At 43.2% G+C, this 18,953-nt stretch overlaps 1 protein-coding gene across 1 annotated transcript in view; it reads left to right on the forward strand.

Annotated features, from left to right (window-relative positions):
* The first annotated feature begins 251 nt into the window (after positions 1-251).
* sema3aa (sema domain, immunoglobulin domain (Ig), short basic domain, secreted, (semaphorin) 3Aa) overlaps positions 252-18,953 on the forward strand; it is an 83,370-nt gene continuing 64,668 nt past the window's right edge. The window contains exon 1 of the mRNA XM_059505030.1: positions 252-268. The gene's annotated coding sequence lies outside the window, so the exon portion shown is untranslated. The remainder of the gene's footprint in view (positions 269-18,953) is intronic.

The raw sequence follows: 18,953 nt of genomic DNA on the forward strand, positions 1-18,953 counted from the left end.
CAAGACAGCAGCTTTATGGTAGTAATTATGCTTGCAGTAATGGCATTCCTTGAAAAACAGGAACATGTTTGCAAATCATGGTCGTGATTCATCAGATGTTTATTATCTTATAAGTCTTATGTTACTTCTCATTATTTAAATATGGGCTAACATCACATTTCCTGTTTACTTTGACAACAGAAATGTTGCAAATTTGGCATGTGATGCAAAAGAACTGCTGTTGGCCACCCAGCAAATGTGATTGAACCGAGACAAGTAATTCATCCAGGTAAGTGAATAAGCTAAGAGCTCTCACACAGCTGGAATGAATATGCTCTTGAGAAGAATCTGAGGTTTGAACAGATAATTGCGGCGTGAGGTAATTACACTTCAACGGCTGGAATTAAATCACTAATGCTGTATAGAAATGAAAAACACCAATGCATGCAGAGCTACGATGCTAAGAAATAAAGAGAAATTTGGTGGCAGTTTTATTCGACAATGTTTAAAGTTATAAGATTATGAGTTTGTAAAGAAGGCTGATAAAACCAGCCTATATTCACACGTTCTTAACCTTTTGGCTTTGGACGACAGTGTTGATTTATGCATTTGTCTTGTTTTCCTTTGAATCCAGAATCAAAGGCTTACAGTGGATTCGGATCATTGACCTGTCAATGGATAACAAATGAGTCTTTTCTTTTGGCCGTGCTGCTTCTAATTAATCATTTGTCGTTAAAGCTGTAGTCAACACAATGTTCTTTGGAGACAGTGACACTGTGTTTTTTGGTACGAGGCGAGCTGCACAATAGTGGCTCAGTATGTTTACGGTGCGTATATCAGTTTTCTTTCTAAATGACTGTGCAAACCACAAGTGCACAAGAAATTGAATATTTTCCCAAGGCCGAGTGTTTTTGCTAACTGAGCGTGACTGCCAGGATCCAGAGTGTGAAGGAACTGCATTTAAGGAAAACAAATGGCGATTTTCAGCAATATATATGTGGTAGCTAAACAAACTGTTTTTGTGGATGCTTCTATGTGTAAATAAGGGAAAATGTGTTATTTTTTTCTCCATTTGAGTTTAGCGAACCCTTCTAGACCTCTTTTCCTGTCTTGTTATAATGCAGTTGTGAAGGCTTTTGAGTGTTTTGCAATTCCCTGATTGCAGCGTCAGCCGGTGCGGTACGATTGGGCTGTTGGGGACGGTGATTGAGTTTGAAATGGAGCAGGTCAGCCCCAGGGTATCTGAACAGGCTAAATGAACCTGTTTGAGACCTGCAGGGGCCATGAGCAGTGAGGGTCACCATGGGGTCATGTTTACTCAGAGCCTTCCAGAGCGTGCCGCATGCCAAACCATTTTCCCTCCAACCTGAGCAAGTGCAGCGCCGCATCTGGATGCCATTGGGCTCTGTCACTGTGGGGGGAACCTACTAATCCTGCCAGGAAAGCGCAAAAAAAGTCTGCATTTTCAAAAAGGGAAAGTTTGCTTATTTCAGTACACCATGGGGTTTTTGGTTCGAACGACCCTTTGTGCTGCTTACTGTCATATTTCTCCAGTGCTCTCGAAAGTGACGTATTTATAGCGATGTGTGCTCTGGTTTGAGATTGCTCAGGCCGGCAGCACCATGTTTCATTTTCAAGCCACGCCGTATAGCTAGTCACATCTCATTAAGTTTGGGGCAACTCTCTGAACACGCTCCAGCAGTTAACAAGAGTAGTAAAGCGAGCCAGAGAGACTGGAATGCCGAGGTGAGGAGAAAGGGACTGAATGTGTGGCAGAGAATGAGAGGAAGGTGAGAAGCTTGGCATGTGCCAAACCGGGCGCTGCTTGGCAGTGGAACTCTTGGCATCGTTAATGAGTAAAAAGTGAGCCTGAAACCACCAAACTGTGACTGCGCAGGCATAATCAATTGTTGGAAATGAAATGTGTGGATCATAAAAATATGAAGAGAGCCATTCACCAAAAGTCCCACAAAGTGTTAAAAATGTGTAGTTTATGGTGCAGTTTTACATTTTTGCTAACATACATAAACCTGGATGGCAGACCGCTGGGAATAAGCGGGAAAGGAATGTGTATTGCTTCAAACATAAACATTATTTTTTGGGTGTTTAATCATCTTAAATACATGTATAGAATTCAATACAGGCACAAATCAACCTCCGCGGGAGTGAATGGACGGTTATATGTGTAGTCAGAGGTTATAGTTCCTCAGTCTCTAGCAGTGCACTTATGGTATTCTGGTCTACATTTACAGCATCATTTTTCAGAAACTTAAAGAACTTCATTGAAGTGTATGAGAATGCAATGCTTAGTTTAGACTACTAGTAACTTTTCACTTTATACTGATAAGTATTTAAGCCATTTGATTACATTTGTACATGTAATGTGTGATTTAGTCTGTCTATCAGCATGGCAGTCAAAGTAATTATTTATTTTTGTTTTAAAGACAACCTTTTTCATATATACAGCTATTTTTACATTCAAATTGTATAATTTAGTTACATTTTTATTTTTACATATGATTATAATATCATTTTGTATAATTTAATTTATTCTATATCATATCATATTTATTGTTTTTATGGTTTGAGTTTTGGTAGACAAACACATTATTTAAGCATATGATGTTCGATTTTGGCCATCGACATGGGAAGTCAACATGAATAGGATCTAAACTAAAGTCCAAAATGTATTTATTTATTTATACAGGCCAAACTCTAGAAAATAAGACCGGTTCACATACAGTTTTAAAGGTCAGGATGGCTTGTATCAGCAATGTAGGAATGTGCAGCCGTACAGAGAAGATCTGCAGTCTGAAGGGTTTGTTTATGGCGTAGTAGCGTGTTGGGCTGGTATTAGTCTGGCTTGAGCGATTCAGGTTAATCTTTTCACCCCTTCCTCAGAAGACAAGAACAATCCTGTGAGATTTACCTGGGATTAGAGCCATTTATGCACCAAATCCTAATTTAGGATTCTACAGGCAATTCTACACTCTCAGTATGGCCCCATGTGACCCTTTCAGAAGCACAGAAAGCCCCTTAAGGAAGCTGTGATTGGTCATCTCCTGCTGCCTCAAGAGGAGCTCCTGGAGCACAAGGTGTTTGCTTCATGATCCTCACACTTCTTCTCTCAAGGTGCTGTTGACATGTGAGGGTATTTGAGCGTGCCGAGGGCTGTATGGTGAAGCTCCAGGGGGACAGCGCTCAGGTATCAGGCTCTGATGTGTGTGTGATAAACTGTGAGTCTGTTAAACCCTGACCTGGCTGTAGAGAAATGAAAACCAGCTGAGGAGTGCCTGCATCGCTCTGTGTGCGAGAGAATGAAATGAGCACAGGGAGGACAGGAAAAGGTGAAGAATATTCAGATGACAAATGGTGCTGGGAGATAGCGCTTATTTTATGAACTGCATTTCTTTTTTTGACTGATAAAAGGCAGATAGAGCAAGAGAGGAAAACCAAATAAACTCCCCACAAGAGAAATAGTGCTTTGTGATTTGTTCACCCACACCGATAACAGCCTAATCTGTCTTTCTAATCCTATAATGTGTCTCAGTAACGTTAAGTGCCAACATTTGTTCAAGTAAAGTAAATGTCTGTTCTTTTAGAGGTTGAATTAGTTAAATTACCTTTTTAATATTCTGAGAACATTTACTGGCCATATATCTATTAAACAAAATATATTTAATTAATTACATGGGTTTAATTACAAATGTTTTATTACTTTAACAAAATATTAAAAAACGATCACTGGCCATAAGTGTTTCTTAGCAGCCCCCAAAAATATTTTAATTGAAAAAACATTTTATTATTTTTGTTTTATTACAAATATTCTGTCCCTTTATAATGAGATTGCAATTTTTATGATTACTTAAAATTGTACTAATTCAAAACAAATAACTATTCTTTTGGGGTTGAATTAATTACATTTTGTCAATTGGTATAAATATTTCTGACCAGCCATGAAATTGTATTTCTAGCGAATAATATTTTAATACCTATCTTATTCCAATATTCGCTTTGACAATGAGATTTTTATTATTTGTTACAATTTCAATATTTATACTTGCCATACCATTTTCTAACATTTGAAAATATTCTCTCATTATGACAATGAAATAATAATAATAATAACAATAACAATTGTATTATTGTTATTATTATTATCATTATTAATTTTGCTATTTATTTTCTGTATTCGTGACAAACAAAATCACAGTTTTCATCATATGTTTTGTTTGGTGGTTTAATTCACATATGTGTCATCACAAGGTTTTGGAGCACTGCAAAGATTTTAATTATTCATTATTTTTTATCTTGTTTACAGTAAAAAATATCTAAACAGAGCAATATAAATTTGCTTGTTAAACAAAACTGTGTTGGAAAATTAGAATTGCTTCCAGAGAGTATTTCTAGAATTCCGTTTATTTTTCTTACCCTATTGGTGAATCATTTTTCTTGTTTTAAGCATAAACCTTCCTAAATTTAGTTAGATTTATGCTAAAAACAAGTAACACTTTGTGTTGTCTAGATAAACGAATGATGGAAAATTTTCCACTAATATAAAAGCCATTAAAAGAATCACAGCAGATGTTTTCATTAGCCCACAGTTTGTATCATTTGGAATTGCTTGTCAGATTCTGCTTACAAACAATTGAGTATCATGTGGTTTTCCTGTTATTCCCATCGCTCTTTTAAAGGTGAAAGGTCACGCCGGAGCTGTTCTGACCAGCCCTCTGTGTTATCAGGTATGTCAGGTTTAATGGCACGTGGGGGTTCGGACCACACGATTCCTCTGGGAATACATTAATTAGGAATTAGGAGAAACAGATGAAAACGCTGGCTGTTACTCAGATGCTCCATTCCTTCATCCTGTAGTCATTTCAGTTTATCTACAGCTGTTCGACAGTGTTTTATGCAACACAGGGTTACTGTGATTTAGCATATTCTTCTTGTGCAAAAACACATCCAGGCAGCTTCCTTGGAGTTTCCTAACAAGTCATTAAAAGCATTTATTTCCTGTGGCACAAAGGGGGCTATTGTTCTACTCCAGTCTCCATTTTTACAGTCACAGCATTTTCATTTTTTCATTAATTCAAGAGTTACACGAGAGCGTCTGTTGCTCTCAGTGTGATCTGTGTGAGGTCAGGGAGAGAGTCTGTGACCATGTGTGAATTCTCTTTATTTAAAGCTGACTTTAATACTAGTGTATGTTTAATCTAGATCCCCGTGCTGTCCCGGCTTCAACTATAGTATGTCATTTCATTTCTGGAGAGATGCCCTCAGCATCAAGGATGTAATTTCAGGACTCTGTGCATTTAGAAGTCTCGATCCATCTCGCCCTAGATGAAACAGGTTTATTATTACAGCAGGGATGTAATATCAGCCTGAGTGTTTCCACTGGCTGGGAATAATGCCCTGAACATGCTGTTAACCACTCGTACACTACACAAAGGGAAGGTGTTTCCGTTGACTCCTGAGATGCCTCAGTCATTTCCGTGACTTTGAAGGCACACTTATGTTTTTGCCCTTGTTCTGTGTATGCTTGTGTGTCGTGCCAGAGATTAGTCCAGCCAAGGCAGCTGTGAGGATGGACATCAGGGATTTTGCCCGGTTGAAAAAAAAAATGCAGCCAATGCGGAACCTAATAGTCTTTTGTTGGTCCAAACTGTTCTGGGCTTTTGATCAGTTAGACTAGCAGTTGTTGGGACAGATATGGTAAGGGCTCAACAACTTGGATAGCATGCTGGATGAGAGAGTAAATTATTAGGGGACGAAAATTATTAGGACAAATTTTGAAAATATACTCCTACATTCAGATGTTTGTAGTAAGTAAGTTTTTTTATGATTTTGAAGGAAGTCTTTTATGCTGGAAAACAACTGAAATATCGTGAGAAATTATTACTATCTAAAATAACTGTGTTATATATATATGTATATATATATATGTGTGTGTTAAAATAAAAAAAAAATGTTCCTGAGATGACAAAGCTGAATTTTCAGCAGCCATTACTCCAGCTTCAGAGATACCTGATCTTTCAGAAATAATTAGAATTTGCTGATTTAGTGCACAGGAAACATTCATTATTATCAGTGTTAAAAAAAAGTGTTCTGCTGGTTTCTTTAATTGTGATGAACAGAAAGATCAAAAGAACTGCACCTTTTTTAAGTAGAAATATATATATGCATTTTTTACAGTTGAAATGCCTTTGTTGTCACTTGTGATCAATTTAAGGCATCCTTGAGGTATGAAGTATACATTTCTTTAAAGGGGTCCTATTACGCTCTTTTACAAAGTCTTGTTTTTGTGTACTATAACAGACTGTCACACTAGGTTGTTTGAAAAAACAAAAACATTATTTTTCACATATTTTACATTATTACGACACCTCTCTTCCAGTCATGAACGGCTCAAATAGTTCCTGTATCTAATTAAGGTCGGCCTTCTAAAATACGAAATGTGTTGTGATTGACAGCACTTAGCACCTAGTCACGAAATATCATGCCCCTTACCATAGCCGTCTGCCAGCTTCAAAATCGAATCAATTTGAGATCGATTTAAACCCCGGATGATTGTAACCACTCTAAGCGCTTCTGTATCTGGAACACTGGCGCTTCTCCGATATAGTGATAGCACTTGTTGCCTTCTGTAGTGCAGCTCAACCATGTCTCATCCCATTCGTTGATCTTTGTGATATCACAAATCCTGGAAAATATGCGTTGTAGTAGTTCTCTTACGAGAGCTCTCTCGTACTGCGTCTTAGCTAAGACGCTACGGGAAAAGTCTCTTTTCACGAAATACTGAAGCAAAAAATTATCCTTAATTTTGTATTTTTGTAAAGCGCATTTGCAGCAGTACACAGCCATAGGCGAGACGGCTCGTTCGCTCATTGGCTTGTTCTGCGGCAACTGCACAGCCTATCGAGCGCGGGCTGATGCAACATCAGACCAATAAGGGCGCTTCGCGCCCTTCTTGCCACTTCCCGCCGAAACGGGTGTGGCCCAACCTATAAAAGGAGCTCGAAAAGGCTGACTCACCTGATTTTTCATCTCTTCAGCGAAGCTCACGCATCGCTGGATCACGGAGGAAGCAAGCGCCGTCTGAGAAAGCACATCAGCAGGACGAGCCATTCTGAAGCTGCTGGCATCGCCGCCTTCCATTGCCGTTCCTGCTGCGCTATCCGGCGCCTATATCCTTTCAATCCTGTTATATACAAGCTGTTCTTTATGTGTGTGTGTGTGTTCGCCCTGCGACACACACTCGTAAAAGAGCTCGCGTCTTTTTTAAGATGCCTTCCTGCGGCTCGTCAGAGCCCCACTCAGCGAGGGAGACCGGTACGTCATCTGTGTCTCCTGCCTGGGTGAAGATCATGCAGCGCTCGCTCGCTGACGGCGGATGCCCCCACTGCGAGCTGTTGCCATGGTGACTCTGAGGACTCGCCTGGCCTTTTTCTCTGAGCCTGCATTCTCCGCTGCGCTGAGGCGCCGTAAAAGCATCGCTTCCAGCGGATTCCGGAACCGTCTTCAGCTCAACCGAGCTCGCCGGTTCGCCCTGCTTCACCGGCCCCCCCTGCATCGCTTCCCGGTGGGCAGCGCCCGCTGTTTGCCGGCGCGTCGTCCGAGGAAGTCGATCTCAGGGCCGCGTCGGGGGAAGAGGACACGCGCTCTCTGCTAGCTTCGGGCAGTGAGGGCTGGGCGAGCTCCGAGGATCTCGCGCCTTCTGCTCAGAAGCCCAGCAGACGAGCTGACATCGAGAAGGAGCCGGGGCGAATGATCGTGTTGGCCGCGATGAGTCTCGGCCGCGAGTGGTTTGCACCAGCGCCCCCCCCTCTCGTTCCCGGCTGGATGGTATTTCCCTTTCGGATGAGCGTACTTCTCAAAGCCCGCCTCATTTCTTCCTGAGCTTCACGAAGAGGTGGCGAAGGCTTGGAACGCTCCATATTCAGCACGAACTCGTTCGTCTGTCTCACTAGCATTCTCCACACTGATGATGCTAAAAACAGGAACTACCACTCACTTCCGCCGGTGGAATAGGCGATAGCGACGCACCTTTGTCCGCCCTCTGCTGGACGGCGGCAAAAGCGGTGTTGCCATCTAAAGCCTCCTGTGTGACGCTGCGTCGGCGCTACTAACGATGGCTGCTTCATCGAAGCGCAGGTGTACGAGTTCCGCTGTGGCCGAGCTCTCACCCAAGCGCGCCGCTGTTTCAGTTCCAGGAATTGTGACTGTCTCAGCGTTTTCTGCAATGCGCAAGCCTGCACAGTTGCCCGCTTGCCTGCACACAAAAGCCGTTATCACAACAGCTTCAGCAACGCAGCTCGAGACCCCCGTTCTCGCTCTACTGGCCGTCGCCCCGCGCCGCGGGGACCGCGGCAGAGGATTACGGTGAGGCCGGGAGCCCCGAAGCCATCCTGGGAAAGCCATCTACGCATGCTGCATGACGCTGCGTCGGCACTACACACGATGGCTGCTTCATCGAAGCGCCGGTGTACGAGTTCCGCTGCGGCCGGGCTCTCACCTAAGCGCGCCGCTGTTTCAGTTTCCAGAGATTGTGACTGTTTCAGCGTTGTTTGCAATGCGCAAGCCTGTACGGTTGCCCACTTGCCTGCACACGAAAACCGTTATCACGGCTACCCAGATATTTCCCGAAAAAGGTGTAATTTCTGGTGTCCCGGCCACGGCCGATGGTGCTATAAATGTAGTGACGATGCCCACTGCTCGGTGCCCATCTCCGCATATAAGCACAGCCCTTCACACAGGGCTCGCGCCTATAAAAGCGACTCAAGTCGATCACGCGCACTACATAGTAGACGTGCCCACTCCTCAGTGCCCACAATCACTATGTCACACGCGTCATGTGGTTTCTGTAAAAACGAAACCCGTGCACGTTCATCCGGCCACGGCAGATGGTGCTATAAATGTAGTGACGATGCCCACTCCTCAGTGCCCATCTCCACATGTAAGCACAGCCCTGCACACAGGGCCTGCGCCCATAATGTCGACTCAAGTCGGTCGCGCACACTGCATAGTAAACGTGCCCACCCCTCAGTGCCCACTATTACTATGTCACACGCGTCATGTGGTTTCTGTAAAAACGAAACCCGTGCGTGCTCGTCCGGCCACGGCCGATGGTGCTATAAATGCAGTGACGATGCCCACTACCCAGTGCCCATCTCCACATATAAGCACAGCCCTGCACACAGGGCTAGCGCACATAAGATCGACACAGATCGGTCGAGCGCGCCGCATAGTAAACGTGCCCACTTCCCAGTGCCCACATACACTATGTCACATACGGTGCGGGGCTTCTGTAAAAACGAGGCCCGTGCACGTACATTCTGCACAGGCAGACAGCGAGTTTAAAGTGGTAAAAGTGCACACATGCAGCCCACGGTTACTCGCAGATATATCGAGTCCCACGGGACCCGCTCAGCCTCCCTCCAGTCGGTTAAGCGCCGGAACGGGGTCGAGGAAGAGCGATCTGCCCGCTGTGATCAACGCGCTCCCCGCCTCAGATGCGCAGCACACTCGAGCGCCGCCGTTGCCCAGTCAACAGAGCGCGTTTCGCATCCAGCCCTTAGCCATTCATGCAAATGCATGGTCAGTGCTTCCAGGGGTTTCGGATTGGGTGCTAGGCATTATAAAGAGAGGCTACACGCTACAGTTTTCTCGACGCCCACCGTGCTTTTCAGCGCGCGTCGAAACTACGGTCAAAACAGAAGTAGCACACATACTTCGGGCCGAAATATCAAAACTGTTGAGCAAAGGGGCTGTAGAGCCTGTGTCTCAAAGCGAGGGGGGGCTGTACAGCAGATACTTTCTGGTGCCCAAGAGAGACGGGGGTCTCCGGCCCATACTGGATCTAAGACAGCTGAACAGGCATTGATGAAACGCAGTTTCAAAATGCTCACGACCAGGAAGCTCCTCGCGCAGATTCGCAGAGGGGACTGGTTCATGTCAATAGATCTGAAGGACGCGTATTTTCAAATACAGATAGCGTCAAACCACAGGCGATATTTGAGATTCGCCTTCGAGGGCCAGGCATACCAGTTTGCAGTCCTGCCATTCGGCTTGTCCGTAGCCCCTCGTACGTTTACGAGGTGCATGGCTGCAGCGCTCGCTCCTCTTAGACTCAGAGGCACACGAGTGCTGAATTATTTGGACGACTGGCTGGTTCTGGCCCGATCATGAGCGGAGCTCATGGACCACAGAGCCGTTTTACTCGATCACCTCGAGAAGCTCGGCCTCAGTGTCAATTGGGTGAAGAGTTCGCTGAACCCCAGTCAGACGATCCTGTTTCTGGGTATAGTTCTGAACTCGTGTTCCATGACGGCGCGGCTGTCACCACAGCGCGCGATGGGCATTCAGCGTGCAGCGAGTTCTTTCCGCTGTGGCGCGACTGTGTCGCTCAAACACTGTCAAAAGATGCTGGGTTTCATGGCCTCAGCATCTCCGGTTCTGCGGCTGGGCCTGCTCCGCATGCGCCCCCTGCAGTTCTGGCTGAAGGCTCGGGTGCCGCGCAGAGCGTGGGCGTCTGGCCGGCTGCATTTCAAGGTCGATCAGAGCTGTGTTGCGGCTCTAGCACCTTGGACAGCGAACGGCTGGTACCGATCAGGTGTAAGCCTGGGGACTTCCCCGAGTGTGAAAATGGTGTCGACGGACGCCTCCACTTCGGGATGGGGAGCGCTGCTCGAAGGCAGACCGTCCTTTGGGCTATGGTCAGAATGGGAAAAGCTCCATCATATCAACTGCCTGGAAATGCTGGCAGTGGAGAACGCGCTGACGCGCTTTTGTCCCCATATCAAGGATCACCACGTCATAGTCCGTTCGGACAACATGTCCGTGGTGTCCTACATAAATCGCCAGGTCGGTCTCGGGTCCCGAAACCTGTGCAGGCTGACGGAACGCCTCCTGATTTGGGCTCAGCGCAACGTGTGCTCGCTGAGAGCAGTGCATGTGCCTGGACTGCAGAATCTGGGTCCAGACAGGCTGTCCAGAGGCAATGTTCCTACGGGCGAATGGTCTCTACACCCGCAAACAGTCCGGCTGTTGTGGCAGAGATTTGGCATGGCGGAGGTGGACCTCTTTGCGTCCCACGAAGACGCTCACTGCCCCGCGTTCTTTTCCAAGAACGAAAGCGCGCTGTCACGGAGATGGCCGTGCTGCCCGCTTTATGCGTTCCCTCCCGTCTCCCTCCTTCCGCAGGTGATAGAACGGGTGAGAGAAACGAGATGTTCAATACTGCTTGTAGCACCTCTTTGGAAGAACCAACCATGGTTCCCAGATTTGATGCCGTTAGCAGATGTCGCCCCGTGGCCGGTACCATTGAGGAGAGACCTCCTCTCGCAGGCCAGGGGCTCGATTTGGCACCCTCAACCGGAGTTGTGGTCCCTCTATGTATGGGCACTCAATGGTTACCCGCTGATCTCGCAGTGAGAGTGCTAAATACCATCACTCAGGCTAGAGCTCCGTCGACACGACGTCTGTATGCCTCGAAGTGGTCGGTGTTCTCCAAGCTGGTGCACAGCTCGAGGTTATTCACCCCTTAGTTGTGAGGTGACGGAGGTCCTCTCCTTCCTTCAGGAGCTGTTGGATAAGGGCAGAGCCCCATCCACGCTCAAAGTTTATGTGGCTGCCATCGCGGCGTTTTCTGAAACGGCGTCCGGTCAGTCAATAGGAAGGAATGATTTAGTCATCCGGTTCCTCAGAGGAGCTAGGAGGCTGAATCCTCCCAGACCTCCGTCAGTCCCTATGTGGGACCTTGCGGCGGTTTTGGAGGCCTTGAAAGGTCCCCTTTCAAGCCTATCCAATCGATTAGCCTTCAGCATCTGTCGTTCAAGACAGTATTCTTGTTGGCTCTCGCTTCTGTGAAGTGTGTGGGTGATTTGCACGCGCTCTCGGTGAGCCAGTCGTGCTTGGAGTTTGGGCCCAATGACTCAAGAGTCATACTCAAACCTAGGCACGGTTATGTGCCGAAATCCCTCAACACACCGTTTCGGGCTCAGGTTATTGCCCTGTCTGCCCTGCCGGTGTCAGGGGAGGATGGAGACTCGAGTCTTCTTTGCCCTGTCAGGGTTTTAAGAGCTTATGTGTCTCGCTCTGCTGCCTTTCGGCAGACGGAGCAGCTATTTGTCTCGTTCGGTGGGCGTTCCAAGGGAATGGCTGTTTCGAGACAGACTCTATCCAGATGGATAGTTGACGCCATAGCGTTAGCTTACGCTTCCAGGGGCCTTCAGTGCCCGTTGGGCGTCAGAGCACACTCCACAAGAGGCATCGCCTCGTCGTGGGCGTGGTCTACTGGGATCTCCTTGCAGGATATATGTATGGCGGCAGGTTGGGCCTCGCCGTCTACATTTATCAGGTTCTATAACCTGGAGGTTCCCGCCTTGCAAGCAAGGCTGCTGTCGGTATAGGCGAATCAGGGCCCTGAGGGGAATTCTGAGTTCACGAGCGCTATGCGCTGCCGACTGTTATATGGGCAGTATTGCGTAAGACCCGCATTGCCACATTGGTCAGGCCTTGCCTCGGCTGTGTGACGTCATATTGCCGCATCTACGGATGCTGCTAGATATGGGACGGAGGGCTTTTTCCCTTTTCTGTCCTGGACTCTCTGTGAGTCCCTCAGGTGACTGTGCACTGTAAATCCTGGGCGTTGCTTCAGGTTTATTGGTGTGTGATCCCTGCGCGCACGGCGTTTTACACTGGGTTCCCGTAGCGTCTTAGCTAAGACGCAGTACGAGAGAGCTCTCGTAAGAGAATGTTCTCGGTTACTAAACGTAACCTCGGTTCTCTCTAGAAGAGCGAACGAGTACTGCGTTCTCTGCCGTGCGCACGATTCACTCTGGTTCGCTTCGGCGATGAAATAAATCAGGTGAGTCAGCCTTTTCGAGCTCCTTTTATAGGTTGGGCCACACCCGTTTCGGCGGGAAGTGGCAAGAAGGGCGCGAAGCGCCCTTATTGGTCTGATGTTGCATCAGCCCGCGCTCGATAGGCTGTGCAGTTGCCGCAGAACAAGCCAATGAGCGAACGAGCCGTCTCGCCTATGGCTGTGTACTGCTGCAAATGCGCTTTACAAAAATACAAAATTAAGGATAATTTTTTGCTTCAGTATTTCGTGAAAAGAGACTTTTCCCGTAGCGTCTTAGCTAAGACGCAGTACTCGTTCGCTCTTCTAGAGAGAACCGAGGTTACGTTTAGTAACCGAGTACGTTTTTGAAAAGTGATTTCTGTTCAATGAAATATCTCCTTTTGAAGTGGACTTTGACCTTTGTAACTTTGCAGATCTTTTTTATGCTCAAGCAGCAACATTACAGACTAACTAAAGTTGAAAAAGTGAAAAAGCATAATAGGACCCCTTTAACTAATTTCTTACTGACCCCAATTTTTTGAACAGTATGTGTATGAAATGTATGAATAAACTTGAATTAAATACATTATATTCTAATGATGACAGTTTTGCATTAAGAACAGACACAAAATAGGTGTAGCAATAATAATAATTATTATTATTATTGTTATTATTCACAAGTTCACAAGATAAGGGTTATTCAGTGATAGTATGATTTATGTAGTTTTTTCATGTGCCCATGTTCTGTTATGTACCTTTGCTTACCGTAACTTAATCTTACCAAATCAGGTCGGCCCTCATCACAGTCTGGTAAGGGTCAGTCATGGGAGACTGGTACCTAGACACTGGCTCAATAAATCTCTTATCTGATCCAGATGTGCTGTGAGGGTCTGTTTGATCTCTCAATGGGCCTGGTAACAGTTAGTGAGGGCCGCTTGCTTACGGCACAAAAAAAAGAAGGGGATTGTAGCGGAGCGGGAATAGAAAGATGATCCAAACTCCAAGGGAGAGAAGTACCGTCCAGCTGTTGGACAACATCACTTTACACTTACCTCATTCAGCGAGAGTAAAATCCGCAATATCCCAGGCTCGAACACGCAGACCATTCCCTGTGTGTGTGTATGTGTGTGTGTGTGTGTGTGTGCAGACTGTCTGTCTGTCTGTTTGTGTGTGAATGAATGTTTGTGCCTGTCCATCTGTACATCCTAATGAATACTCATTAGCTGCCAGTCTGTGTGGCTTCCATTGTGATCCACAATGACTGCTGGAACTAACGACTTGAGGAAATAAAGGAAATTAATTCATTCTTTCTTTTCATTTTGGAACAAGACAGGGGTGGGGGGGGGGTAGGTTGATAAATTATTTTGTCTCATCATCTTAATTGTTCACATTCAGGCCGATCTCCTGTGCCACCAAGATTACACTACAGCCTGAACCCCTCAGATAAAATGACACGTCTGCTGTTTTTCACCTTACCACCCACTCGTTTAACACACCATTGCCTCACCGGCTGTTTCCCCATCTCCTTTTCCTCTTTAATAAACCACAAACTTACCCGAAACACACCACCCAGGCTTCAGACCACATACGTGTAGAATATACATTTACAGTGTGGTTGCAAGCCAACCTCAAATCCCCTAGGTTCAGGCATATAAATTGATGCATGTGTCTGCACTTGTCTTATCTGTTGTTGCTGCTGCTGTGCATAATTGTTTCTGCCTATCATTTGGCAAAGCTTGAGCCGATATCTAATAAAACCTGTATGCTGCATGCATGAGCTACTGACAGATCGGTATCAGGCGAGAACAAGAGAAACAGATTTGAAAACTGTCACCTCATTGATGTTCGGCCTTCGAATGGACTCTCTAATTGAATAATCGAAGATGTTCTTGGAGGAAATTAAAAAATCACTCTTGAGGAATTGGGTTATCTAAGAAGAAAATTACTCTATTGATTTTTGTTAAGGCTTTGCATAGCTTGAAGGAGTGAATTTGTTTTAGATGTTTTCTCCTTTTCTTTTGAGGATGAAATCTTTTCTTAATTATTTATCACTTGTTTTTTTTTCACTGGTTTGGATCTAGGTAGTCTCATGTAGGAAAACCTTTGACTGTACGCTATTATTTTTCACACTTCACAGAAGGAAGAGACTGACTGCATGACTGACATAACATTACCGCCCACAGTTTTTTGTCTTTATTCAATATATTATATCACACTGGCATAAACAAAAAATGATTAAGTCAAATAATTTTTCATACATTTGAAATGAATAGATATGTAAACATTTATTAAATGTTGTAAAGGTATAAAATGTAAAGCAACGTTTTTTAAATTAATTTCAGTATAAAATATAAAATTAATAAAGAATAATAAAAATTATACATTTAAATTTTTAGTATACATTTTTATAAAATCAATAAAATTGAAATTAAGTATATAATTAAATGTTTATTGTAAATATAATTTAATTAAATTATTTTATTATTTAATTGAATTAAATATGAAAATATAAAAAGGTAATAAATATTTAATTCATTTTAGAAAAAAAAAATTCATAGGCCCAGATTGCTAATAATCAGATCATAATTTTGGTCTTTCCAAAAGTAACAAATTATTATTTTACAGACATAAAATTGTATTTGTTTAGTAATTAATTTGGAAGACAAATTTTTAATTACCTACTTACATTTAATTTATTTATTTTGGTTTACTGGCAGGCCCTAATTCTACAGATTTAATTGCACTAACCTGGGAAATCCAATGACTATTTAATCCGAAATTATTTCCAGTCAGACAGATTAAAAAACATGTGAAAGTTGCGTAAAGTCAACAGTCAGATTGAAACTGGTCATTTCAGCCAGTATTCGTCATATATGTATGTGTAATGCATCATCGGTCAGTAAGCAGGCTGTGGGCGGTTCGTAGGTGCGCCGTCTGAGGCTGAGACTAGGATCTAGGTAACTAAGGAACCGGTTTTTGATTTAAGACAAACCAACACACCTCTATTTGAGCATTCATCATGGAAGATCTTGTAGACAATCCCTCTAAATGTTCTTGACTTTGAAAGGTGGGCCAAAGGTTCGCCTTTGTGTTGTGTAGATGCATCAGTTGAGCAGGATTCCCACCTTTAGAGTCGGGTGTCTTGTTTCACGCTTTTAAACGTGTGCAGATGAGTGCGAGAGACATGACAGAGCTGTATTTATCATTTCAGGAGCTTTTCTTTCGAGCTGAATAAAAACGTCTCTGTGTTTGACTCTCTCCATGGTGACGGGAATGCCAGAGGAGGGCCAGATCTGTCACAGAAGATTATGCCAAGGTGCTGGCAACCAGGAAAACGGTAGTTAGATGAAGAAAGGAGAGGAAAAAACTCACTGCTATCTTAGATTTAAAGATGAAGTTTTGAGTACTTTGACCCCTAGAGGAGGATTAGAAAAGACAACTGGCTAATAAATTAGTTTGAAGGTTGAGAAAATGAAAAACCTGTGTGTGTTGGAAGAACTGAAAACTAGTAGTGAGTAGAGAATGAACTAGATTTTTAAAAATGCAAGGCTGGGTTGTGAGATCAGTCCAACTGAAGACCAACTGGTGAAAGAGACGCAGCCCTTCCCTCTGAGCCACTAACACAATCACCCATAGTTCTTTACAGTACACCTGATCGATTTGGACTTCAGGAGACAATGACGGATTTATTTATTCTATTATTTTTTTTAAATTTAGTGAATTTAGTTGATGCCGGACCTGTAAGAGAAGACTTTGATGCCATTTCAGAAATCTACAGATTAATATTACTACTACTACTAATAATAACACAACTGAAAAAATCTTGTTTTTTTATTTAATTTCATATATATATATATACATATATAAACATTTTTTTGTGTGTGTTAATTTATATATTTTTTTAATAATATTTTTTTCCTAATTAAGAAACTGGAAAGCATCATGATGTTGTTTTACTGGAAAAGCTCAAATTAGTTAGAATTAAAGGATTGGTTTGTTCCCAGAAACATTATTAGTCACTTTGTTCAAATTGTTTTGGCTCTGTTGTTGTGTAACCCATGGTAGGAAGTGTTTATTGTTAAGTGCCATTATTCTTAATCAGTTTTAAAGTGCAGAAATGCAACCCATCCAGAAGTAGCCCCATCAAGCCTGCTCTTAAAACATCTTTAAATTTCTCTAGGTCAAAGGTATATGGAAACCTAGTGCTAAAATGTTGGCTTTGTCTCTGTGTGCATTTGATAAATAGCAATAGAATAATTAATTTGTTACAGTCATCTCTGCTGGAACAGTTAATGTAAAACAGGTAAATTGAAGTTATGTATTATTATTAGCTTATGACCATTTCTTTGAGAACATTGAATCTGAGAAAGTTGGTAAGTATATTTATTTATTTTAAAATAAATAAATTAGTTATAAATTATATAGCCACGGGTATTTTTAATGTTTTTTTTTAAAAACAATTTCAGCTACATCACTAGCAGGTGCATAAAATCAACCACACAGCCATGTAATCTCCTTAGACAAACATTTTTAGAAGAATGGGGCCCAGAATTGCAATGGCCCTGTGCACAAAGCAATGCAGATAAAGAAATAATTTACAGAGGCGGGTGGGAAGAATTTATCTGGTCTGCACAAAGCCCAGACCTGGACACCTTTGGGATAAACTTGAATGCAGATTGCGAGCTGGACCCCATCACCCAACATCAGGGCCTGACCTCAATGAAGCTTGAATCACTGAAGCAAATCCCAACAGCCATGTTGTAACATCTGGTGAAGAGTGGAAGCTGTTGAAGTGAATAACATGGCTGTGCACCATTCACAATTAAACTGAGAATGCCTTTTATTTAGCCTATTTTTTTTAGATATATAAATAAAATGTATGTAATGTATGCGTGTGTGTATAAATGTATATATTTCATCAGCCTTTACTCCAATTTATGTAATTTATTATAAAAACCCTGTCTGTTTACTTAAGTAACAGATATAGGTGTCATGCCATGACATATTTTTAATACGACTGACTTTATATTAAATGTGAATTTAACATTAAAAGTTAATGTGATATAAAAATTGCTACTAATCTTTCATTGTTCAGAAAGAGAGCAAATAACATTTACATTATTAAAGATCATTTTCAGTGACAGTCTAGAGTTCAATCACTCTCAGAAACTCCCATTAAAATCACTGAAACTGTTAACACTGTGAAATCATTGGTTTCTGACGAGAGAATTCGCCAGAAAAAGGTCTCCAGTCAGTGAGCGAGTGAAGGAAGCACCGGCATTTTAGCGATGACTCATCTGAACACCTGATTGGCCATTGCATTCAAAAGCTCAGCAGAATCTTGTGTGATTGGTTATAATGAGCACTGCTGTAAAAACGCATCTATCTCTGGCTCAGCGCCAGCAAGCGATCACAGATCTGAATTTAGCAGTTGATGATTTGACTTGCTGAACGTACTCGCACCGGTGTGATTGTATTAATATTAATAAAATCTTAATCGGCTATTTTTTGTCTTTTGGAAGCTGCGTTGACTCCCCTCTGTTATAAGCCACACACGTACAACAAACTAATGTCACAGTGCTATCATGTACTGTAATCGAATGTAGCCTAAGTTATTACTTGTTAAACAGTAGACAGCGCACGCGGTGTTCATCTAATCTCCATCGCAAGCAAATAATAGTCTTTGCAGATTTGCTTTCAGTGCAGTTCCATAGCCACGTTTTCAACGCTGCTGATGTTAAACGTTACAACTCTGAGTGAACCACTTCAGACGCTCAGAGCGAGCTGCATGGAACTGAACGAATCATTCAAACTGATTCATGAACCTATTCACTCGTTTGCCAATTGGTTTGATCAAGCCTTTGAACAGAATTGACTCAAAAGAATGAATCATTCGCGAATGGGCATCGCTCATTGCCCTGAGAAAAGTAGACGGCATGTTTGGAATAAACTGAAGCATTTATAACATTTATTGCATTAAGATAAAGTAATGAGAGGAACGTCACCCACAGTAACGAAGTAAAAGTACAGATTTTTCCCCAAAAATGTACTCAAGTAAGAGTAAAAGTACCCATCTTTAAATATACTCCGAAAAGTATTAGTTACCCCAAAAAATTACTCAAGTAAATGTAAC

This window comes from Carassius carassius, chromosome 22 (genome assembly GCF_963082965.1).
Source record: "Carassius carassius chromosome 22, fCarCar2.1, whole genome shotgun sequence".
Taxonomy (NCBI): Eukaryota; Metazoa; Chordata; class Actinopteri; order Cypriniformes; family Cyprinidae; genus Carassius; species Carassius carassius.